Genomic DNA, 25,271 nt, shown 5'->3' with positions numbered 1-25,271 from the left:
CCTTAAAAATACTTTTCTTCGTGAGTAATTAAAGTATTGCTAGCATTGTGACTTACACCCTTCTAACAGCAAATTACTTTTTACAGGTTGTGTGACCTCTGTTCTTGAAATTCTTGAACTCATAGCTGTGAGGTATTTTGATACCAAGTTCTTACAGTACATCTGCACCTGTGAGATATAAACCAGCAGCTATCTGATGTGAAACAATTAGGATCCTTAATATATTGTGAATCCACATTTTCCTATAGAACCATGCATCAGGATCCAACCGGTCATTTTAACAGTGTTACTATGTGGGAGGACAAATCTTGAAAATTTGAACTCCGTGTAAACTGATGTAATTTGTGTTCCTGCACTTACAAGCCAAACGTTTTGAAAGGGCATCCTCCTTTTGTTCTCAACATGTGAACTTGGCAAGACAAACCTGACTATTCCTATGCCCACATTAACTTTCACTTCAAAACACTTTAGCAAAAGCATCCAGCTAAAGTTTAAAAATACTTCTAATATTAACTCCATTCTTTGGCAAATTCACCTGTGAAAACTTCCAACTTCCTCTTTAGTGTTTTCAACAGTCTTGTATTCTGAAGGCCAAAATAGCACTGTACTAAAATCTGTATATAGGGATCTAAATAAATATAGCATCTTGAGCTAATTTTTAGTTGTTCAAAATGCAAATAAAGACAAGCTTTACTCATCAGTGCAAACTTGCTGGATGATTCAGACGGACAGATGAAGCCAAGGCTGTAATTCTCTGAAAACACTGTTTTGAGAACCGAATCTGATAAATTTTTAAAAAGCCTTTTCTTCTACAGACCTAGGACAGTATTAAGTGACTATATAGTTATTACTCGATCTTATGCCATGATAGATTGGCCAATATTATCAGAATTGTAGTAAGAAAGTGAGCAGAGTGGAGCAAAACTTTAGTAAACCTGGAGGAATTTGTGACTTCCTAGGAGCTTTCGCTTCTTTGGAGAAACAAGATAATTTCTGCTCTTATCGGACCTCATGTAGCCTCAGAATGATGAGAGTACTTTTTCTATATCTGGGTTTCTTACCTTGTTTCTGAGTCTCAAAAATTCAGTGACAGTGACAAGTTCTCATTATTTCAGACTAGATGGTCATGTTTTTATCCTGCTTCAGCAGAAGCAGGTTTTCTTTCCTTAGTGAGAAAATCACAAGATGAGAGTTCTCTTTGCTTTTTAGTTTGCCTCCTCCAGCCTGACTATAATTTTAGTAGCATAATAAGTAAGTCAAGATATCCCTATGTAAATCCTTCTTTTGATTCATGACTTCTAATTCAAAATGTTCATCTAATATAAATTGTTAATGAACAAATAATGTTTGAAGCCATGAATAATTATGGTTGATTTATTCAACTTACTTTCACCAGTAATCTGGCATATTTTATATTACCTGTTTGGAATTTTAAAACCGTACGAACTGCTGCAAGCATTTCCTCTTATGTTCTCCTCTGCCTGATAAATTGCCATATAAACTAATAAACTTTAGAGAAATTACCTTGCTGAGACCTTGTTTCTTTCACAATTCCCAAGATTTGTACTACAATTAATTCTACAATTCACTGGTCTCTCCACCAGGGTAAAAACTTCATTACTAGCCACTGTCAATGCCCTAGTCAATTTTCAGTCACTTCTTCAAATTAATGTAACTGGAAATACTTCTTGAATGAGTGGAAATTGCAGGGTCTATTCTCAAATACAGTGATTTCATTGTATACCACATCAAACCTAATACAAGTTATACTTAGAGTGGATTTTTCTTCTTGAATTTCCATCAGTGACTTCTCAAGAGTTGATTTAAAGGCATCAGCAATAGGCAGTAGCTGGGTTAGTCCTTTGTCATATGAAAATGTCAATTATTTTCTTCTTTTGGAAAATGACTGTTTCCCTAATAGGACTCTATTCTTGTATCTTGAAAACAAATAGATGTCCTACTGCTCGAGATTATATGATTGCCTCTCCCTGTTTTAGAACTTCTAGCATGGTCAAGAAAGATCAGAATTCTACCTGCATATTTCTGCTATTTCTAAAAACAACAGTTTGTTCCCTTGGGGTTATAGAACATATTTGTTTTATTCTATATCTAAATAAAGAATGTATGTCTACTGTACCTGGAAAAGTTGCCTCTAAGAGCTTTATTTTGGCTGGCTAGCTTTTACTTGAGTTGAATTTCTGAAGCTGTGGAATCTATGTAACTTTGTATTTTACTTCTTCAAGTCTTACATTTTTGACATTAAGTGGGAAATTATTTTCGTCATAATTTTGTGGTCACTACTTAGCCTTGCCTGTTCAGTTTCCAAATCATTAAGAGTTGCAAGGATAAAAATTTTCTAAGAGTTTAAACGAACTGGAAAACCCTTAGGTGCTTCAGAATATCACCTTCTGTCATCCTTTGTTCATGACTATCTGTAATTCTGTCTACAGCAGTATCATCTCACACAATTTCTACTGAGCCACACCTTCTCTCCATTTGAGATCAGATATTCTGCTTACCAATTTGGCCTTGTTTTCAGCTTGAGAGAGTATTCAAGGGGTCCATTTTTGAATGGTAATTTGCTTAGAGGTTTGCTGTTTTAGGGTAGCTCTGGTTTTGTGTATAGTCAGGAGCAAATATAAAGCTTTTGTAGGGAAATGATACTGCCATGTTTTTTATGAAACGGAAAGGATCATGGCTGACTGGCAATGCTTTACCAGCTGAAAAAAAAAGCAGAGAGGTTTTTAGAGTTTCCAGGTTAATTTGCAATAAGGAGGTGAAGGCCATGATGGAGAATTCTTTTGTTCTGCAGAGGTATATGAAGGTAGCTCGCTGTGTTTCCTTCTGCATTTAGCCTTTGCTTCAGCTTTCTCCATTCTTGCTGACTCCTCCCCTTTCATTGCTGGCATGTGCACTCTCCTCTGTTTTGTAGTATTTGTCCCTTTCTGGGCAAGTCCATCAGCTTCCACTGTGTTAGAGGTTATGGATAGGATGACGTGTCAACCTGAAATGTACCAATTCTGTTTAGATGCACTTTATATTATTTGTTGGAAGACAAGGTGAAACTTATGTTGGTCAATTCTACTTTGACATTCTTTCTTCTTCTGTTGATTCAGCCTGTTGGGGATACTGCATGAAGCCAGTTAACAAAATGGATAATGGCAAAATGAGCCTTGCATGAGATAAATGGACTGGCAGCTTGACTAACCCTGTTGTTTATTCACTGAAGAAGTAACTTATGACTTTGCAATCTGGTTAATGTGCTCAATTTAAACAGTATCTAAATGCTTGTAAATGAAATGTTGATTTCAATTTTTAAAAACCACAAACTGTTGTTCTTTTTGTAAGCAACAGACAGATGCTAAATCTTTTTGGTTTTAATCTAGTTGTTTCTGTGATTAATATTTATGCTATCTATTTACTAACAGTATGTCTTATTTTGGCCTCTGTCTGCCTGAATACTGGCTAGTTACTTTTGTTTCCAAGGACTGCATAGCAGTGCTGAAATCTATCTGTAATTGGCACTCTAGCATTGTATATTCATTTCTCCAGGGCTGAATAATTTTTTTCCCCCTCTTCATTTTGTTTTGGTCTTCTACTGTTATGTTACAGTGATTAAATTTTTCTGTTTCTGGGTTTTTTTTTGGTGCAAAGTACCCCTTGGCTTGTGTGTGTGTATGTGCACACTGCCTTTACTGCAAATGGAAACTTCACCAGATTCACTGTCTTGATGGTTGGTAGAGTCTGTTTTCAGACTGCTAAACTAAAATAAAAAGTGATCTTTATATTTTACACAGAGACGGGAGGTTAGAATTTAATTTCACATCTAAGTGGTATGAAATGGCATTATAGAATTGTATGATATTGTATAGAAATTTTCTATCCTTCAAATCTAGCTTACTTCATTAATGGTGGAGATTTTTGCTCCTAAGTCACTCAAAAATTCTGAAAATCCCACCTACCAGTATTTGAACAATTACTAGTTTCCTATAACTGCATTCAAGTTGTTCTTCTCTGTATTTTAAGATAAGATCATTGAGGCAATTCTTAATCTTTGAAAGTAAAAGCATTCAAACTAAGAGTAAAATGATAGAATCAGATTGTGTTATCATCTCATGGTATCATAGAATCATAGAATGTCCTGAGTTAGAAGGGACCCACAAGGATCATCGAGTCCAACTCCTGTCCCTGCACAGGACAGCCCCAAAATTCACACCATGTCTCTGAGGCGTTGTCCAAGTGCTTCTTGAATATTGTCAGGCTTGGTGCTGTGACTGCCTCCCTGGGGAGCCTGTTCCAGGGCTCCACCACCCTCTGGGGGAAGAACCTTTTTCTAATATCCAACCTAACCCTCCCCTGGCCCACATTCCTGCCATTTTCTCAGGTCCTATCACCAATCACCAGAGAGAAGAGATCAGCACCTGCCCCCCCTCCTCTCCTTGGGAGGAAGCTGCAGACTGCAATGAGGTCTCCCTTTAGCCTCCCCTTCTCCAGGCTGAACAAACCAAGTGACTTCAGCTGCTCCTTGTACAGTTTCTCCTCTAAACCCTTCACCAACTTCATGGCTCTCCTCTGGAGACTCTCTAGTAGCTTTATATCCTTAATATACTGTGGCGCCCAAAACTGCACGCAGCACTCGAGGTGAGGCCACACCAGCGCGGAGCAGAGCGTGACAATCCCCTCCCTCACCTGGCTGCAATGCAGTGCTTGATGCACCCCAGGGCACAGCTGGCCCTCTTGGCTGCCAGGGCACGCTGTCGGCTCATGTTCAGCTTGCCATTGACCAGAACTGCAGAGCTGCTCTCCAGCCTCTCGTTCCCCAGTCTGTCTGTACATCCAGGGTTGCCGTGCCCCAGGTGCAAAAGCCGGCACTTGCCCTTGTTAAACTTCATATGGTCGGTGTTTGCCCAGCTCTCTAATTTGTCTAGATCTCTCTGCCCTCGAGAGTGTGAACAGCTCCTCCCAATTTTGTGTCATCAGCAAACTTAATAAGTATTCTTTCCAGTCATGCATCCAAGTCACTTACAAAGAGATTAAAGAGTACCGGCCCCAAGATGGATCCCTGTGGAATCCAACTAGTCTGATGTAACCCCATTTACTATAACCCTTAGAGCCCAACCCATCAGCCAATTGCTCACCCACTGTGTTTATCCAGCTGTGTGCTGGGCATTTTGTCCAGGAGGATACTGTGAAAGACAATATTGAAAGCTTTACTGAAATTCAAAAGGATTACATTGACTGGCTTCCCTTGGTCAACTAGGTGGGTAACCTTGTAACAGAAATAAATCAAGTTTGTTACGCAGGACTTTTTCCTTGTGAACCTGAGCTGGCTGGGACCAGTGACTGTGTTGTCTTTCGATAATGCCCAGAATAATCTTCTTAATTTTGCCAGGCACAGAAGTGAGATTGATGGGCCTGTAGTTACCAGGGTCATCCCTGTTCCCCTTCTTGAAGACTGGGACAATGCTTGCCAGCTTCCAGTGAACTGGGACCTCTCCAGATTCCCAAGAGCATTGAAGAATCATTGGGAGAGGTCTCGCTGTGACATCAGCCAGCTCTTTAAGGTACCCTTGGATGAACCCCATCAGGCCTCATTGACTTGTGGGGATCTGGCTGGAGCGACAAGTCCCACACAAGTTCAGTGTTGATTGGGAGTTTATCATTCCCACAGTCATGGTTCTCTAGCCCAGGGCTCTGGAGGTCCCTGCACCCACTATCAGCATTGAAGACCAAGGCAAAGAAAGCTTAAACATCTCTGCCTTGTCTATGTCCCTGCTTGTGAGGTGACCGTTCTCATCAAGCAACGGGCCAATGTTATTTCTGGCCTCCCTTTTGCCATTAACATATTTTAAAAAGCCCTTCTTATTGTCCCTCACAGAACTGGCCAGCTTCAACTCTAATTGAGCTTTGGCCACACAGATTTCCTCCCCACAGTGGTGAACAGCATCTCTGTAGCCCTCCCATGTCGCCTGACCTTCTTCCGCTGGCTATATACTTTTAGGGACTGCCAAACCTTACAAATAGTTATATAATATTTTATAGTTATTTAGATGATTCTCTGTGAATCATACAGTTCATATTTACTGTAATATTTAAGCATACTATTGAAGGCTATGAAGAAAAGAAAAACTGGAACTCAATTATACACTATATGCACTATATAATATATAAACCATTTATCCTATAAATAGGAAATAGTTTTTCTGTATTTAATGTTCTTATAAAGATAAATAATTCCATTTTTTTAATTATTAAATTTTTATCTGGGACGTCTAGCATTTCTATTCCAATTGCATCTACTTTTAACAAAGCCAAATGTAATTGTTTTTAGTATGGCTTGTGTGTTGTATGGATGCTGGATTCCAAACTGCTGGAGATGTTTCCTTGTCTCCATTTTTACTCATTCAAATATGGTTTGAAAATTAATAACCTTGCTTTTGCTTTTTGATAAATTTTAATTTTAAAAGTTGATTAGGTATTATTTACAGTGTAGTTTTCATACTTGATCTTGAAAGATTGGAGGGAAATCTTCAATTGCTATTAACAGTTTCTGAATGTAAGCGTTTTATATTAAACATTGTGATGCTGAATGGTCTATGTTTACATGTACAATTTTTTACATGTACAATTTTTTAATATTTGATTTTCTCTCAAGAAATGCGAATAGCAGCTTCTTCATTGGGTTTGTGAGATCAGGAGTTTCATAGCTGGCCTTTACATCAGACTTTATTGCCAGATGCAGTCTTTTTAAAGGCAGCAAGCTTGCTACTGAAACCTAGTAGCATCATTGCTATGAAATATCGTGCTTTAGTGTCAGGAAAAGAGAATTTGTCAGATCTTGAATATTGGCACACATATTCCTGATCAGTAATATTTACTGAGAAATACTTGAAATTATTTTAAAACATTTCATTAGAAAGGTATTTTCCAGACTTTTTTTTTCAGAAAGTTAAAAATATGAATCATAATAAAATCCTTTAGGTTCTGTCATAATAATTATTTATATATCTTATGTTTGAAGTCTGTTCATTTCTTATTTTCCTCATTGATTTACTATCTTTGGTATTTCCAATTTTTTTCCCCCTTTTCATTTGACCATACTTAATCAGCTGCCAATATGGTTACAAAATTTTACTGTATCACATGGGTATAGCCGGCATCACAGTTAGATGTCCTATCCCGTGCAATATCTTCAGTTTCACAGTAGTTTACACGTGTTATTATTAATTACACGATTCTAAAGACAAACGGAGTCTCTGCCGCTACTCTGGAGTTTCTGGTGTGGTCTTATTTCACAAGAACTGGTAGTTTTCTAGGTGACTTCTCTGTGAAGTTTGTCTCAGCAGGCTAACAGTCATAAACATGAGAGCAGCACAGATCTGCCATTCTGCCGCTGTGAATGGCATAGGGCCCGCTGCAGCATCAGCTGTGGCAAAACTCCTTTCCGCCCTGCCCAGGCACTGCCCAAAACTTTGATCACTAATGACGTTGAAATTTTTGCACTATGTTTTGCCACATTCTCAGGTTATACGTGCACACAAGCCTGAAATTAAAAAGCACTGTTTGATTTATTCTTCAGTTCCAAACATACTTGTTGCAATCAGGGGGCCCCTTTTCCTTTTCCTGTTTCTGTAAGGTAAGAAAAGTCACTAGGGTTTTCCAGGTACCAGGCATGGCTCAGTGTCACCACATCATTATGGAAATTTAGGGCTTAGAGAAGTCTTGATAAATGGTATGTTATGTGCATGTGAATAGTTAACAGTTCTATTTCCTCTTTTTAGTTTTCAGAAGTAACTCCCGTGTGAGCATCCCAGAAATGGCAGGTATCCAGTGGGTTCCTGACACCTTTGACCAACACTTTCTCTTCAATCAATTATATCCTTAATTTAATGGCTCCCGACAATAAACTACTTTGGAACCCCTTTCTCAATGGGTAGAAATACATGCTGTTTTTGAAAGTGTTAGGCTATCAGCCGTGCCAGGAAATGCTCTGGCAAACAAAAATTATGTCCACAGATAGAGTGTGACAAAAAATTTGCTTCAAGCCACAAGTCAGAGGCTTAACCATTGTTTGTGTCAGGTTACTTTACAGCTTGTGATTTGGGTTAGTTGGGTGGGAATGTGGCTGTGAAGCAGGGTTCTTTGTTTGAGACACAGGCCCCTGCTTTAGCCAGCTTATAGAGCCATACGTAAAATGGCCTCTTTGCTTTCACTTATCAGGATGCCGTTCACCTTTCTGCTCTGCTGAGCACCATTTCATGACTTCACAGCCCAGGAATTAAACCCAACACACAAAGCAGCTTTACCGGTAATTGTCTCCAGATTAAATTAAATGCCTGTTCTCATACAGTGTATCTGAATTGTATCAGACCCACTTCTCAGTTTACACACTTGTTCCTGTCAGTGAGAGGCAGCTACTGAAAAATGTTGCAGACCTTGGGAGCCTGTCTCTGTGTGATTCGATGAAAGTACTGGGGATTTTGTGTGTTCAACATGATGTTAATTCTATTGTGTTTCATAATGAAAAAAAAAAAAGCTTAGTCCACTAGTATAACACCAGTAGCTCTGTTTTATGCTGTGACTTCTAAATTCCCACTGTCACGGTGTTTGGCAGTTCGAAATTTTGGTTTTATTTTTGTTCAAAATTTTGAGGAATGAGTAAAATTCATATTTTTTAAAAAAAATAGATAAACTGGTGTAAAATAATCTTGACCAGCTTAATTAAGTTGTGCCTTTTTCCTTTCACTTTTGTGCATTACATTTTCATATGTGGAGAGTATAAAACTATACGTTTCAGGAAGAAAACATTTAAACAACAAAATTAAAGAACTGGTCAGTTTCTGCTGAAGTGGATTTATGTATGTATTTCTTCTATTTTATTTTCTCATGATTGTTTACTATATAACTGAATTGTGTAACTGTTCCAGAAATTCTTGACTCAGAATGTGCTGCAGCCTGCTTTTTAGTTAAAACATTTATGTCACTGCTGACTGTCCAGCTGGTGTAGCTGATGAATAGGAGTTTGGGGCTCATCATCTTTTTTAAAATTTCACAACCTCTTATTTCTCATTAACAGTATGCTTCGTGGTTGCCAAACTTATCCCGCCAATCTCTCAAAGACCAGCATATTATCACATTACTCAATATAATCTTTGCATAGTTTCCATAATGATGCTCTATGTGAAAGTAATCTCAAAACTTGAGTTTGGGGCCATATTCGGCAAAGATGCAAAAAGAATATGGACTCACCTTCACATTTCTTAATGCAGGGGAGTCTGGTGAAAAGTTGACCCAAATTCATTCAGCCTCAGTCAGATTTTACAAATGCCCCTCAACTGTGGTGGTTTATTTATGAAAAAAGCCAAAGACCACTCTTTTCAGAAGAATCGTGTAGTCTTTAATGGCCAGACAGCCTTTGGAGTGAATTGGTTTTCAACATTAAGGTTTTAATTTCTCCATGGGTCAACACTGAGTCCTTTTAAGAGTAGGTCAAGTATTAAGGTGCTTTTTTTGAATTGCACACGCTGCTTTGTAGTCAGAAAAGAAATAGAACAGACTTTTGAAAATTAAATGCAAGTTAATTGTTTTCTACTAATCTTTTAATTTTTTTAATAAAGGATTAAGCTTTTTTAGCTGCATAGACTGTGAAAGTACTTGCTGAATGAAAAAATTACAATTTTTTTCTCTTGAAATTTATTGAAAAGATTTCATGAATATCATGCCAGAAATCTTGTGTGCTATCTTAGAGAGAAGACTTATATTAAATGAAGTGTCTTATTTATTGCTGTACAGTCATCTTTAGACACTTTTCTTGCCTTTGTTTTAACTGATACTTCTGGAAGTGACTGGTGAGTAGGTGGGAAAACATCCTCTCTGAGGGCTACCGCACTTAAATATTTTAGGAGAAGGAATTCCTTTCATTCCAAAATCATGGCAATTTTTAAAAAAATGGTTCTAAAGTAAAAGTCTATTGATGTATCCTTTCCTGAACAAAATGCCAAGATCTATCAGATGATTATCAATACACTTTAAAATCATGGCTTTGTCAGAATTTGGAGAGGTGGGTTGCAATATAGCACTGGAGGTCTCCATCAACATAATGGTGAGAGTATTTTTTTGTCAGCAACACAAGAAGGACTTCAAGAAATAAAAAGGAATATATGAAGACTATATCTCTACCAGGACTGTGACATCAAACTACTTCCGTAGGAAACACCTGAGGAGGTATGTTTTGTGTCTGCAGAACCAGCTGCATAGCCTCCTTCCAGCATGTCATTTGTATTCTCAGCCTGCTTTGCCAAAGGTATCTAGTTAGGAAGCTGAACGTACCAGTAAAATGAGAACCCAGTTAAAATGTTACCCTAAATGCCATGCTATCAGGGCAGTATGTACATGATCATACATGTTATTCCACAATAGACTTCACTTCATTGCCTTTTACTTTTTTTTTTTTTTTTTTTTTGCTATTGCTAACACGGTAGATTTGCTTCTTCCTACTCAGCCTCGGTCTGATTTAGCCTTTGTTCTCCATTCACATGACCAGAACTCTCACTCAGGCCCTTATCATTTCATGTCTTGACAAACCCAGTCATCTTCATTCTAGTCTCAACAAATACTGGCTTGCAGCATGTGTAACTTTTAAAATATTTTTCTTCTTGTTATTCTGATGTTCCATTGTTCCCTCTCTCGTACTGTGGGATTATTTGCTTTGACTTTTTAGACCGCATCTTACCATCTCTTATATGCTTGAACTACTGACTGTATGGCATCTGTAATGCCAGCCTTGATTGCCCTTTTAAGTGTTTCCAACAAGTATCTTTAAATTCCCCCCTATGCCATTTAATGTATGGTATTAACTAAAAATCCTCAGTGCTATTTCATTGTCCTTTTATTCCTTCCTAACTGAGACCTCTGAATTCTACTAACCTATCATAATACTTTACAAAGCATGTGTGAATCCTTGGCTACTACTAAATGAAGTTCTGGGGCTAAATTCAACCAATACTAAAGTCAACATGACTCTTACTGAATAGACTGTAGTCGTATGCCTTAAGTACAACTTATCTGTTACAATATTACTTGATTTAAAGCTTACCAGGAGAATGTTGTAACTGAATGTCTCATCCATATCAGTCTATCTAATGTACTTTACTTGACAGTAAGTAGATAGTAAGAATGTATTTGGTATTTTTTTGTTAACATTAAGGATAACAAGTAAGTTTTTTCAGATATGGATATGGTCTTTTTCCTTATGCATGCCAGTACAGCATAAGCACCCAACTGCTATTTAGATACCTCAGGCTGACATTAGATTCCTCTGAGATCCTCAAAACTGCTGCTTACCAACAGCTTAAAAACAACAGACACCCAAATTCCCCAAATATTATCTATTCTTTTGAGTACCAAGTTAGCTAAAAAGTTTGCCGTGCTCAATCAGCTCCTGTGAGCCATGCCGACATGCAGCTTGGCAACTAAGCCCCTTACGGGTTTTAACACAGTGTTCACCTGCCTCCCTCCCTCCTGGTAGAGTTCCCTCTGCCAGCACAACGGACAGTGACTTTCGGGGCTGATGTGCTGCATGCTTTCCTTGCTCTGGTTGGGTTTTGCTTTGAGTTTTGTAACTGTGAGTAGAAAGTTGACTTGGCTCAGGTTCCTGGTGCCAAGAGAGGATTTTTATTTCAGACACAGGTAAACTAGGCATGGACCTGGATATGAATGGTCAGGTTATCTTCTCCTATATTTTTTCTAATAGCTGGCAGAGGTAGATTCTTCACTTTACTTTCTGTCCTTGATGATCTCTTTGTAAGGTGCTTCGCTTTGCCCAGGCATTTCGTGCAGGTCCCGGATGCCTGTGTCAGAGTGCTGAATTCTGTTATGTTGCAGGACACTTACAATTAGGCATTGCAGTGATGAATGGAACAACTCCAAAGCCCTTTTGTGGATTCTGGCATAAATCTCTCCTGAGAATGAGAATTGGGGTCATGTTTACAAGGACCTAGAGGGGTCTAATGATGAAGATAGTCAACTAATAGTATTTCCAAAGAAGTATAAGCAGCTTATATTGTTTTTACATAATTTGCTAACTTCACAGTTTTCTCGGTCCCTCTCCCAGGTTTCTGTCTGCCTGTGAAGTCCCACAATTTTTTAAGAGGCAAAATATTTGGGCGATGAGCAAGTGGAAGGGAAACTTATCTACTGTTACCTACTTATGTATCACAGTGGCTTTGAACTACTTCATTATATGTTCATTAGTTCATGTTACAGTTGATACCAAGTTAATCCTATTAGTATTTAGTATGTTACACAGCTTTGGAAGTGATAATATGGGAGGCTTCTGGAAAGAAGTTGTTTGTAGCCTTAGATTACTATGAAAGGTTTCATATTATCTTCGTTCCAAGCTGGGAGAAGGAAACCATGGGTGAAGACTCTTAGGGATCATGAAGGAGATTACATTATTACAGAAAACAACAGTATTTTTGTTAGAAGCAAATGTGCTATAAGCGACCACAAAACAGTAATGTATTGAACTACTGTAAGTAAATTTCCCAAATAGGGCAATGACAACTTCATAAGTACTTACTTCTTTTTCTAATCAATGATAGCATGATCCAAGAAACTGTTTCCCAAATGCAGTAAATTTAGCTTTCACTTCTCATTTAATTTTGAAAAGTGAATTGTATTGAACTTCTCTTAAGCAATATAGTTGAGTTTTCTGTCTAGCCTGGACAAGATAATATAGAAACTAAGTTTAAAATATCATGGTTAATCACCACTATGGCAGAGGGGAAGAAAAGCTAGAATTTTTACGTCAGCAAATTTTAATGTGTTTAATTTGTAAATGTATAACAGTACTACATGCCAGTGATTGCTGATAACTTTTACTTGTGCAAAGGCCTATGGGAAAGTAATCTGAAATTTCAATATGCAGATAAGTATTGGACCAAGAATTAGCGTAGGGCTGTATGAAAGGTAGAAAGTAAGGAAAACACAGCAATAAAAAATGGTGGGATAAAGGCTTTCTATAGACATTCCTATGTTACATTAACAAAGTCTGTGAAGTTTTTATTGTATTCTGAGACTTTGCAAAACTGCACTAGAAAGTATTTATCTATAAATTTGGCATATTTAAATAAACATTCCCTAAAGAAGACTTGGGACTGGAAACTACATTTGTAGACAATGTGATAAATACAAGAGGGATGTCTTGTGAAATGAACCTTTATTAAGCTTGATTACTGCAAAATAAAAATCCAATTAAGGCATTGAAAAGATAAAGAAAGACCATCTGTGAAGGAATTTGCCACAGATCTAATGGTAAGCTAATTTTTCAGATAAAGTGGGTACTATATGTTGCAGGGGATGAAATAAAGGAGTTAGAAATAATTTTAGATTGAATTTTTGCCAGGAATATGAACAAATTGGATAAAAGCAGTGGAAACAATGCTTGTAGGTCAGTTAAAAACAAGGTTATACACACATTCTTTCTTTCTAGATGATGATATTTCATTCCACCCTGTTTCTGAAAGTGCTTGAATTAATGTTGTGGGAAATTTATTTCTTGCCTTGAGATATCTTACCTGATTTCTAAAAGCCAGCAGTGACCATATGCACTAAACTTCATTTTGTCCCCAAGGTTATAGTAGTGTGCATGGGATAAAGAGTTACATGTGATGGAACAGAGGTACCTTTTGTATTGCTTAACTGAAGACTGTTTTCCACTAAGAAACTGATCCTTGGTTGATCTTGTACTAGCGGAGGGAGATAAAGTCTGTTTTGCTGGGGGTTTTTGTTCTTTTTTTTTTTTTTTTTTTTACAGGGAAGTTTTCAGGTTCTCATAAACAAATTCCTTAACCAAGAAAATTGGATTTAATATGTATAAATTCACAGAGAACTAATTAGGAAGCGAGGTTGAGTGGTGATTAGAGTCCTTCACATGGCCTGGTCAAGGTTAGTATAACAGTATGTCGTCATGACCTGTTTTGTTGCTCTGGCTACACAAGGTTGCTGAGAAAAACTGAGTCATTTGCTTAGAGTTTAGCCTAGATTAGATGAAGGTAATAGTATGGTATTGTAGGTGCTTTCTCAACTGCTGAACTTCGCCTGTGCAGATTGATAAGTTATGTAAACAAGAGTTTGATTGTGGATTAAAAACTTCCAAAATTGTCCTAATACTAAAGGTAGGAGATTTTCTCATTACAGTACCTATCAAAGAATCATTGATCTTCTGCAATGTAGACCTAATATATTCAATAGCCAGCTATGTAATACCTAACAAGTATGCTTCAAAGTCAAAACATTATTTAAATACTATTTAAAACCCTAAATAGTGGAGAGTAGTCTACACAGAAATCTTTGATTCTGTGTATTTTGCATGAGCAGCTGTATTAAGCATGGTGCGGACAAGTAACTCTCCTGAAATGTTATTTAGATCTTGTCTGTCTGGAGGTGATCAGGAAAATTAAAGGCATTAGGACTATGTGTGTGATTGAAGAATTTTAAATCCCACCTCTTACTTGCCTTATATCCCCTTCTCTTCAATAAGCTTTACTAAAGATCTTTAACTGCTTAGCTTACATTAATATTGTGTATCTCTGTAGCGAAGAGCTTGCTTTGTAGTTATATATTCTCTAATTAAGATAAAAGGGCTTAAAAAGAACAAGTAGAAGGACCCTATCATTGGATATTGGAAGATAAAATATATTCTACAAGGGACTTAATTATGCTAATAAACATTGAGATATATGTTTAATCTCTGTATATAAAATTAGCACCCTTCTAATCACATAATTTTACTTTTTAATAATGTTAAGCCTACATATATCACATTTTTATACTTCTGAGGTGGTAATATTATTTCCAGGGTGGCTCTAAATATGTCCCAGTCTTTGTAATTGGCTTCTTTAGTTTATCTAAGCTTTTTAGGTATAGTTAAATATGTTTCCTAAGATAGTCAAAACTACAGTCCTGCCATGGCAGGACTCATAACTAATCCAGTATTTGCTGTCAAGTGAAAAAAATTTAGTGTAACTGTAAGCTGCTTAAGTACTTTGTTACATCTACCTGCTCTTTTTCTTTTTTCTTTTTTCTTTTTTCTTTTTTCTTTTTTCTTTTTTCTTTTTTCTTTTTTCTTTTTTCTTTTTTCTTTTTTCTTTTTTCTTTTTTCTTTTTTCTTTTTTCTTTTTTCTTTTCTCCTCTCCTCTCCTCTCCTCTCCTCTCCTCTCCTCTCCTCTCCTCTCCTCTCCTCTCCTCTCCTCTCCTCTCCTCTCCTCTCCTCTCCTCTCCTCTCCTCTCCTCTCCTTTTAATACAGGCATATCCAGAACATGGCTACTATTGATCCTGCCAGCTATGGTTCATGTGTAACTGAGAGAGAGGTATGTTGTGTGAATGACACTTGAAGCTTGATTGCATTGGCCAAAGTATTTATTTTTATTTTAATATGGTTTGTTTTGAGTTTCTCTTACCTTCTTTACCATAAAAGTTACCGTAAGAGTAACTTTAGGACAAGCTATTGCAGAGTGTCTCAGCTCCAGTTAGTAAAATCAAGAGGCGGTGCAGGAGACTCATTCACTCAGATAAAGCTTGCAAAACTAGTCTCTGAAGCTCCCCCCCCATGTTTTGCTTGAAGCTGTTTTTAGGTATAAAACAACAGTTCTGACCTTTGTGAGGAAATAATGAATGGTAGATAGTTAAAGGCCAAATGCCAACCGTATTTGTTACCTTTTGCAATACCGCTTAAATAAATTCAGTTTGCGAGAGCCCTAAAACAGCGCTTAATCCAGAGGTGGCTGTATACAGAAATTGCACCATCTTTCATAGCAATTTTGGTTTGTGGTTGGCTGATCTATGAGCCACCGTGGTCAAACTCAATACAGAAGAGTTATTGTGGATTAGGTTAATATCACTAAGGTCAGAGGTTGGACCTGAAGTACATATATGCATGTATCTCTTCGTCTTTTACCTTTTTTCTATATAAAAGATTGCCTTAATATATTCCCATATTTTCTGCCTTTTTCCAGTCCTCAGTGATGGTAAGACCTATGCAGGCCTAAATAAACACTGTGTAATTCATGCAGTACTTGTTCCATTCTTAACACACCTGATTTGTTTTATGTCAACTATTGGCCTCTATCTACCAAAGCACTTATGGGATTCCATAGTATTAAAACAGTGGACACTTTCTTGACATTTGATTAGTGTCAGTACGGGATCTATGTAAAACTGAAACTGCAAAAAAACATTAATTTTGTGCTGTGCGTACATTGTTTTGATAGCCCAAAGAATCATTTTCTTTAGGAACATTTGTCTTAGGCACAACAAATGAGATGTATTTTTCGGTTTGGACAAAAGTTATTATTCATGGAAGAGAAAATAGAAGGGATTGGCTGACAACTGGTCCTATCAAAAGAGAACTCAAAATATAGGAACTACTTTTCTGCACTAATAGAAACTGGTATAAGTTCTGGTGTGCCTTATTATAGAAGCCTCTCATTTTTTGTGTGTTGGTCTCAAAGATACCTAGCTCAAAATCTGGTGTCAGTAAGCCTACCGGCATTTTACAAGCATAGATGATCCCTACCAATTTCAGATAATGCGCTTAAATCTATACTTCCAAAGAAGGACTTGTTTTTTAATAGTAGTAATCCTTTAATTGACTGGGTGTGGGAACACCACAGGGCCTCTTCTGGGTTCCCTGGTGAGAGGCTTTCTGTGAATAATCTGTTACAGTTGTTTAAAAAACCCCCTGTTATAGAGCTCAGTAAGTTTTCAGTCTTGTCTTTGAATATTTGTAAAGCTATTATGTTCAATACATTTAATGATACAAATGCACTTTATGCAATGGATATTAAGATGTAGGTAAGTATTGGATTAAATAAAAAAGTTAAACAGAAGCCAGCAGAAAGTTTTGTCCACTGGGAGAAGCAGTGCTTTAGTACTGTGTATAAAGAAAATATAAATTATCTTGGAAAGAGGAATACAAGATAATAATATAGGCTTCTTCATTTTTATTCATATTTGTCACCTAAGAAGAAGTTTAGAGAAAGTGTAAAGCTGCTGTGTTTTTTGTGTCTGTTAGGCCCTGGTAGCTTGTCCTTTCATTGGGCTCCAAACTAGTTTCAGGTGTCCTGCAAACAAGTATGACATATTTGTAACATTAAAATATTTACTAATAACATTGTTTGCTATGCTGTCTTTTTGAAACACATTAGAATTAAAGTAGTCTAGGAATAATCAGCAACATTTTTTGACACAAAGCAGGTTAAATCAACAGAATAATAAAATTATCCTGGCTATCAAGAGCTGGAAACATTACATTAGCTTAGGAAATCTTATGCAATATCTGCCAAGAGTGTGATCATACTACAGTACGTAAAAGTGCACTGAATTGTACCTTATTTAGAATAAAGTACACTAAATACCTTCCTTAGAACTTTTTTGCAATGTAAGGTATCTACAGGTAGTAAAAGTATTCTTTCTTCATACTCCTGGAGTTTTAAAGCTCATTTTACTTGACAATTGTTTATTTCAACTGGAACTTCCATAGCGAGTTTGTAGTAGGAGTGGCTAGGGCTAATTTTAAAATTTAAAAGAATACTTTAAACACATAAAAGATTATTGGTGAAATCGGGCAAATGTGTAAGAAGAAAAGCTACCACCAAAATATAAATTTTAGTTACTTTTTGTAACTAAATTTCTGCATTTGTAACTCCTGCACTGTAGAAAAATCAAGTGAAAATACTGGTATCTCTTTCTGTTGATCTTTTCAAATATATTTTAAATAAATAAAATATGGTAATTTCTCACAACGTAAATCATGAGAGACTATATGTCATTAAAAGCATCAAACTTCTGAGCTCCTTACCTCTTCCCTCCTTAATCCTTTTCACTCACTTAGGTCTTTTTTTCCTAAGCCTCACAATTCTGCGTATTAATTTTTTTTAATTTGTCCCATTATGAAGACTATTTTTCCTTTCTAAAGCAAGGAATCATAAAGAATGGTTTGAAGTCCAACCTACTGTAGATGGCTGGCTGAATCATTAAATCCTTAAATCCCTAAAATACCTTTTAACAACATAAAGAATAGTTTTAAACTTCCTCGCAGGTTTTTGTTGTGATATTTGATGATCTTTTTGTCAAATACTAGATGTAATTTTGCTGTAACACTCTTTCTGGAATTAGACATTAATTGACTGTTTTGTTTAACATTCCCTATCTGTTCAAGATACTTCTGCCAAGATAAGATGTTTTAAGACATATATAATTTCATTCTCAGTTTTATATACTATACCATTGCAAGTAGACAAGATATTTATACTCTAATACTGTGAGAGATGCACCTATTTTAGAAGCTTTTGATTCTATAGGAATATACTGGGTTTACAAGTCTGATTTGGGGAAAAGCAACAATCAAGTCAAAGAACTAATAGGAAAATCCTTATATGAATGTTATGTGCATCTTAATTCAATATCAAACAGCATTATTTCCTAGCTATCACTTAAGTAGGTGTTAACAAAGACTAACAGCTTGCCATGATGGAAGAAAAGATAAAACACAATTTATTCAGTGTGCCAATATTTAGTGCTGTCGTAAGCATCTGACAGACATTGAAGGCTGTCCAGGAAAGCATTCTGCTTGCAAAATAACTGAAAAATTTGACATACAGTAATTTGTATCCTGCTTGGGGCTATATTAATGACTTCCTAATTCCTCTGAAAATTATTAAAGATAATACTAAACAAAATTTTAATGACACTAAATGCCTAATTACTGTTTTATTAAAACTAGCACTGGAAGTGGAAGTTCCCTGGTGACATTCAGCAACATAACTGACCATGATTAGGAATTTCATGCTATATTGTTTGCTTCTACATTGTTGAGAAATTTGATCTAAATCAATGCTGAATTGATTTAGAATTTAAGCAGATGACCAGAAGCAGGGTTTTTTTTCTGCTGCTCAGTGAACATAAAATCTGTGGACTTTCTTGTTCGGCTTCCTGATCAGCAGAATGGGAATAATACCACGCTGGAAATTTTTTTAGAGTTGAAGTTTTTGAGAAGCTTTGAAGATTAAGTACAAAGTATTATTTTGAAAGCTAATCCATGAGCAAAAAAGGCGTAAGAATGCCTCTGGGAAAAAGTGCTTCTGTCAGGGGCACACACGGTACAAACTGCTCTGTCTGTGCAGAGGTGGGGCATTATTCTTGGTTGTGACAAGAGTAGAGTGCAGGACTTAAGAGTTACAAGTGCAGTAGTTTGGTATTTGGGGTCCAGGGTAAATGAAATCCAGGGTGGTGATTGTATTTTGGTTTCATTTTTTGAGTGTCTATCACAGAAGCAAATCAAAGCAGAGCAGATCTTAAATTTTTATCTCTTCTGTTTCTGTCCCCCAGACTGCTGTTTGTCTCATAGAGATTTATCTAAACTGGCTATACAACTCTTAAGATGTTGGGCATAGCCCTTCCAAGTTCTCATGTCCTTCAAGTTATCCTCTGAGAGCAATTATTCACGTGCACACTGTCAGGGTACTGACAGACTCCGATTGCCAGCTAGTAACTGTCTATCTCTCTAATTTTCTTCTGCAACCTCTTTTTGCCCTCCCAAGCATTTAGATCCCTGTGCTTGAAGTCAGCTCTGGTGTGGCACAGCTTCATAACCTTTTCTCAGACTGCTGTGAAACAGTCAACTTGTGAGAAGTGGAAGCAACCAAATGGTGAGAAAGAGATGTGAGAAGCTTCACCTGGGGCCTCCAGCCTTACACCTCTGCCCACTGACTCAGGAGCTGCATTTAAACTCAGGGCCTTGGCTTCCTGGCTTCACCTAGCACCTGCCTCATTGCTACAGATTTCTCTAGCACTCTTGCCTAATTCTGTTACCATTACTGGACCTCCTTTGCTGTTTGTGTTTGAGTAGTGGGGGACTGTGTGCCATGTTGGTGAGGTCACTGCCCTGCATGCCGTGCTACCACCTTTGGTGCCTGGCTTGCCTTCCCTTACGGAGCAACTGGAAATTTCAGATCATCAGGCAGTATTTATTTTGGAGCTGAGAAAGTATTAGAAACATTTCTGACTGTTTATATCTTTAAACTGCTTTGTTTATTTAGGTAGTGTGCTGGTTTGCCTATTGTTCTATATGCTGCTTAGGTAGGGTAATAAGGCTCAATGTATTCTACTTCTTTCTAATCATGGAGGAAGAGACAGTCCTGGTCTTCTGCATTTTTGTAAACAAAGTGACAAATATACAAGTAGCTAGATGGGCCTGGATGTTTTTGTAATTTAAGTAGAAACCCATCTGTAATACATGTAAACATATAAAAGAAAAGCATAAAGCCAAAGGTATGTTCTACCATAAGTTACACAGGAAAAAATAAATCTGATGTAGAGAGTAACCACTCCCATTCTGTGCTGCCTTAGCGCAATGATCTCAGAAGTCTAAGAGAGCAGGAGCTACTACTTTGGATGTTTTTCATTCCTATTTACTCATTTTTGGGGAAATTCCATATAAATCAACATTTTAATTAAGTTGTTAAGGTAAATCTTTCTAATGTAAGCATAGCTGATTTAGTATAGATGTATATCTTGTACGTGTATGGTCAGATTAATCATAAATTTATTTTTTGAAAGTTGGAATTCTACATGTTGAAACATGAACTTTTGTGGGCCAGGAAAGTGAATTTTTGAACTCTGCTGCTGTTTGAGAAGTAAAGTAACAATGTAGACACATGCATGTTTATGAATATACATATTGCTTTGAGGAAATGCCTGTATTAATTTCAAATTGTTTGTGAAATATTTCTGTGGGACTCTGCCTTTAAGTACTTAGTTCTTCTGATCATGCTTTATTATTAAACACTGGAACCTGCAATAGTTAGCCAGACCAATAGTAAAGGTCATTTTATTTTACTGGATGTTTCATTTTGCTCTGTTTAACCTTAAATGGAGTAGTGTGGTAGCATACATTCACTTCACAAGACATACCAGATGTACAACAGGGTCTAGCTTAGCTATTACATCAGTGTGTGTCAATCTCAGGAAAAGAGAATGCCTGTGCTTAACTGAAAAAGGCTGTAGCTTATTTTACATGTCTCTAAACAAAGCAGTATTTGTCCTCTTTCCCATTTTTTGCCTTTGTTTTGATTTGTCTTGTTAATGACTCCAGTTATACTTCTGCATTTGGTCAATCAACACAGAGGATCTCCTTTTTCATTATCCATAGAAGTTTCTCTTCACACCAGTTTAGTAAAGCATTGCTTCTCTAGAGTGTCAGTAGCTGTCCTTGTTCCCATCAGCACTGCACACTCACTACCTCTTCTCTAAATCTTTTACCACCTCCATGCTATCAGTATCTGGTGGTTTTTCTGTTGCTCAGCCTTTTCTGCTGACTAGTCTAATGCTTTCAGTCTTAACTCTGCTGACTGTGACTCTTTGACTAACTGCCCTGTTAGGCCTTCAGCTCTAGGTTTTTTCCCGGCTTTGAGTCCCAGTAGAGCTGCTGCTTCACATTAAAGCACTGCTTCTGTGCCAGCATGTATGTTCCTTTATTGTATGTTTTCCACATTTCCCTCCCACTCTTGGCTTGAGTCACAAGGCTGCATTGATATTTCTCACACCTTTTCACTTGCCTTCCTGCTGCCATGCCTTACTGATCCCCCTCCTGCTCCCTTCTTTCTGTGTTAACTTTTCATCTGTCTCTATGTTCATCTGTCTTCCTATTATCAGGAATATATTCTTACTACAAGCTCCTTGTCTGTTGCTATATTTCCTTCCCCTCTAAATAATTTCTGGCCAATATGCCATATCCAACTGACCTTTTTCTGTCCTCCTTTGATTGATCACATTGACTCGTGCCTCATCTTAAATTATTGAGTTGAAAGGTGAGAAATTTGAAACTAATACGAAACATTATTTTGGGGCAGCACATTGTTCATGGAACATCAGTATGGCCTGGATTGTGGTTCCTTTCAGCCAACAATAAATCATCTGCTGATGTGGACAGGAGTACCTGTATGCTTTGTATTATTCCAAAGCATCTATTTATATCATGTACTGTTCAGCTGTGGGACTCTTTCTTTGTTTTAGACATGGACAAGCAAGTGAGACCTGGTCTGCAGTCCTACATCTTGAGAAGGACACATCTGCTCTGATGTTTAATAACTTCTAACTGTCATATACTTTGCAGTCTGTAAATATTTTCCAGGACATGAATCAATTACCTTTTAAAGAAGATATTACTAGATTACTGAATAGACATTGCTATGCATTCTTGACATTCTGAAAAAGCATGTGTAACCAGTAAAACTGCTATGTGTTCCTCTAAATGTTAAGGCAAATTTTATAATTCTAGTCATAAGTTTACACTAAGTTTGAAATACTTCAAAAGAGATAGCAAATAAAGTATTCTATGAACACCTACAAAAAAAAAAAAACCAAACACCTCAGTTTGCACTCTTGGGTATAATTATTGTTATGCAGGCCATGCCATAAAAACAGCACACAGATTATATGTTGTGGTTTACTTGTATGCATATACCTTTTTGAGTACTTTTGTGACTCGTGGCCTTGTTCTAGGGTAAGTTTCCAGTGAACCCTTCCTTATATTTTTGTAAATGTGTGGTAGCCTAGATTCTGCTTTAGAGAAGTGACTTTTTTTAAAGGCCCTCTGTCAATGCAGCTTGTTGATTTCAGGCCACAATTTTCACGTAGATGTTCTTCAACTACTAGCTCTGCAAATGTGTTCTGGTTACTTGGAGTCAAGGTTGTGCAACCTTCAGTCGTAAAGATATATCAGACAGAATGTGGGTACCAGTTGCAGAAATTGCTTCACTTTGCTTGCAGACCTGGGACACTAATTAACAGTTCTGTTAATGATACATGGGACAAAGGAGCCATGTAAATAGGTAAGACTAAATGCACGGAGAGCAGAAGTTTGTGGTAGGAATGTATTGTTTTTATAGCAACACTTCTCTGGCTAAATTTCCATTTTTAGTCTTATTAGTTTAATTAAGAATGACAAATTTTCCATTTTAAAATATGCCTGACAGAAAATGAGTAGGGGTGGGAAGAACTTTACAAAAGGAGAGGGCAGGAGAAAGGCAGAGCTAGGGCACAGGTATTCCCTAGCAGATGATGTTTTGTACACACAGAATGAGTCAATGCCAACAGGGGCCTTAAGTCTCCTGAATCCCTCCATTCCTGGTAATTCCGTTCCTTAAGTGTGTGGGCAGCAGCAAGTAAGAAGACACTTTCCTAATGAAGAAGAGGAGAAAAAAATCTGCTGGGCTTTACTCAGAGCCACATTAAAGAAGTACAGCTTGCTTCCTTGTGACACTACTTGTGACTGTCTAAGCATGTTATCCTTAGTGTATGCTAAATCATTTGCTTTCCATGTGTCATGGATCTAGAGCATGGGAAATAATCAAAAAACCTGGTATTACGGTCTTAATGTACAAGGAGAGTTTCTGACTATTAGCTGAATTGGCATGAATTTTTTTTTCTAGCCGAGAGCATCACTCCATGATCTAACAACAGTTAAAATAAGATCACAGTTAGGAAAAAAAAAGATCCAATCCTGACTCTGATTTTGGGAAAATGACTTAAGCTGTCTGGCCTGTTGGCTTCTTATGTGGTATAATCAGAACCATTTTGTACTGCTTTGTAATTTTCTGGTGGAAAAAAAAAGCTGCTCGCCTTTATTTAAAACATGCTGTGATGAAAATCTCCCCATGAACTAAAATAATTAATGCTGCATCTTTGAAACTTCAAAATAAAGTGTCACTTATGGTAAGGGAAGAAGGGGATCTTGATGACATTCCTGCTTATCTTTTAGTTACTATCATAATTAACAACAAAGTTGACTGATCCCTGGCCTGCTTTTACGGTCAGTCAGTATCACTGAGCTTTGTAAGGTAGCAGAGAGCAAAACCAACTTTGGTTACTGCCTTCTAAGCGGACTCTCCAATAACCATTTCAGCAGTCCTTCCCTCATCAGTAATGCTTTCCCACAGAAATTTGCAGAGAGCAGAGAATTGCTTTATACTAGTTAGTATTTAGACTGCAGTTCAAGGCTTTGAGATTTTTCATCTAGCACTGATGATATCTCTTTGTAGCTCATTAAGCTCTGTAACCCAAATGAAAGACGCCAAAGGAGTTGTCTGTGAAGCAAATGCACACTTGCTTCTTGCTGTAGTGTCATGGTGCACTTAATTCTGTGTGGTTATCTTGAATGATAACGTATCTGGCAGCAAGAGGAAAATACCTCTGTGCAGATAGTGGAGAGAGTTTTTTCTAGCGTGAACTCATGTCACCCTTCTTTTTGTAGCTTATTGTCTGTTGATGAATTTTAAAGAAGCCCTTAAGGATTTGGCACAGAATAAAAGCATTATGCTAGCTTCTCAAGTCAGATTATCCCTTCACCTTACTGCACACCCAAACCTGGTTTGCGTTGCTTGTTTTTCTCTTAGCTGGACTGAAGAAGGAACTTGCATAAAGAAGTGTGAACTGGAAATTGTTAGCATCATTCTGAGAGTCACTTTTTCTGACATTCTGATTTAAGATATTTCTGTAAAACTCTCTCCACCCATTACAGGTAACTAAGAGTTTGTAATTGGTGCCACAAGCAGCCTAAGTAGTTATCCAGCGTTATAGTACCTCATGCAGACTGATCTTCAGAAGCAATTAATTTATTCTGATAGAATTAGACATACCTATGGCAAGTAGGATGCAGGCTGGATGTAGCTACTAGTTTCAGCCACAGCATTGCTGAAGTTTTCTTGTCAAACTGACAGTGCTCTGCCTGTTTTCCATGTATCATGGTTAATGAGTACATAGTCTGTACAAGGTGGTACTGTTATTTGAAAATTAGAAGATGATTTATATTATTAACTTATAACAGAAAATTTTGCATCTATTTTTCACCTGCAGTTTAAATTCTGATATAGGAAAGGCTGTTTCCCTTCAGTATAGAATCCTGGAAGTACCTAAGAATCCTTGACAACTGTCTTTGATAGTTCTGGCATAGAGTATTATGTGGTAGAGGGGGATAAGAACACCTGGAGCAAGGAAGGGGAACAAGAAGTGAAATTCCTACTTAGAACAGGCACCTTGCATGTACAGGCTCTAACACTACTATTACCAAAGACTTCTTATCTTTAGTGCAGTAACCAGACAACTCAGCAGCACCATTTCTGCTGTTCTTTCCAATCTTCCCTCCTAGCTCTGGGCCCTTTTGACTCCCTGGCAGAGATCAGGGAAAGGCCCTCTTTTGCTCTCACAGCTG

The 25,271-nt window shown here is 37.3% G+C and overlaps 1 long non-coding RNA gene across 1 annotated transcript in view; it reads left to right on the top strand.

Annotated features, from left to right (window-relative positions):
* LOC135313512 (uncharacterized) overlaps positions 1-9,646 on the top strand; it is a 28,720-nt gene extending 19,074 nt beyond the window's left edge. The window contains exon 3 of the long non-coding RNA XR_010373144.1: positions 7,782-9,646. This is a non-coding gene — a long non-coding RNA (uncharacterized LOC135313512). The remainder of the gene's footprint in view (positions 1-7,781) is intronic.
* Positions 9,647-25,271: the final 15,625 nt, after the last annotated feature.

This window comes from Phalacrocorax carbo, chromosome 5, assembly GCF_963921805.1.
Source record: "Phalacrocorax carbo chromosome 5, bPhaCar2.1, whole genome shotgun sequence".
In the NCBI taxonomy this organism is placed as follows: domain Eukaryota; kingdom Metazoa; phylum Chordata; class Aves; order Suliformes; family Phalacrocoracidae; genus Phalacrocorax; species Phalacrocorax carbo.
Note: the sequence above shows the minus strand (reverse complement) of the source record. Positions and strands in the feature narration are given on the sequence as shown.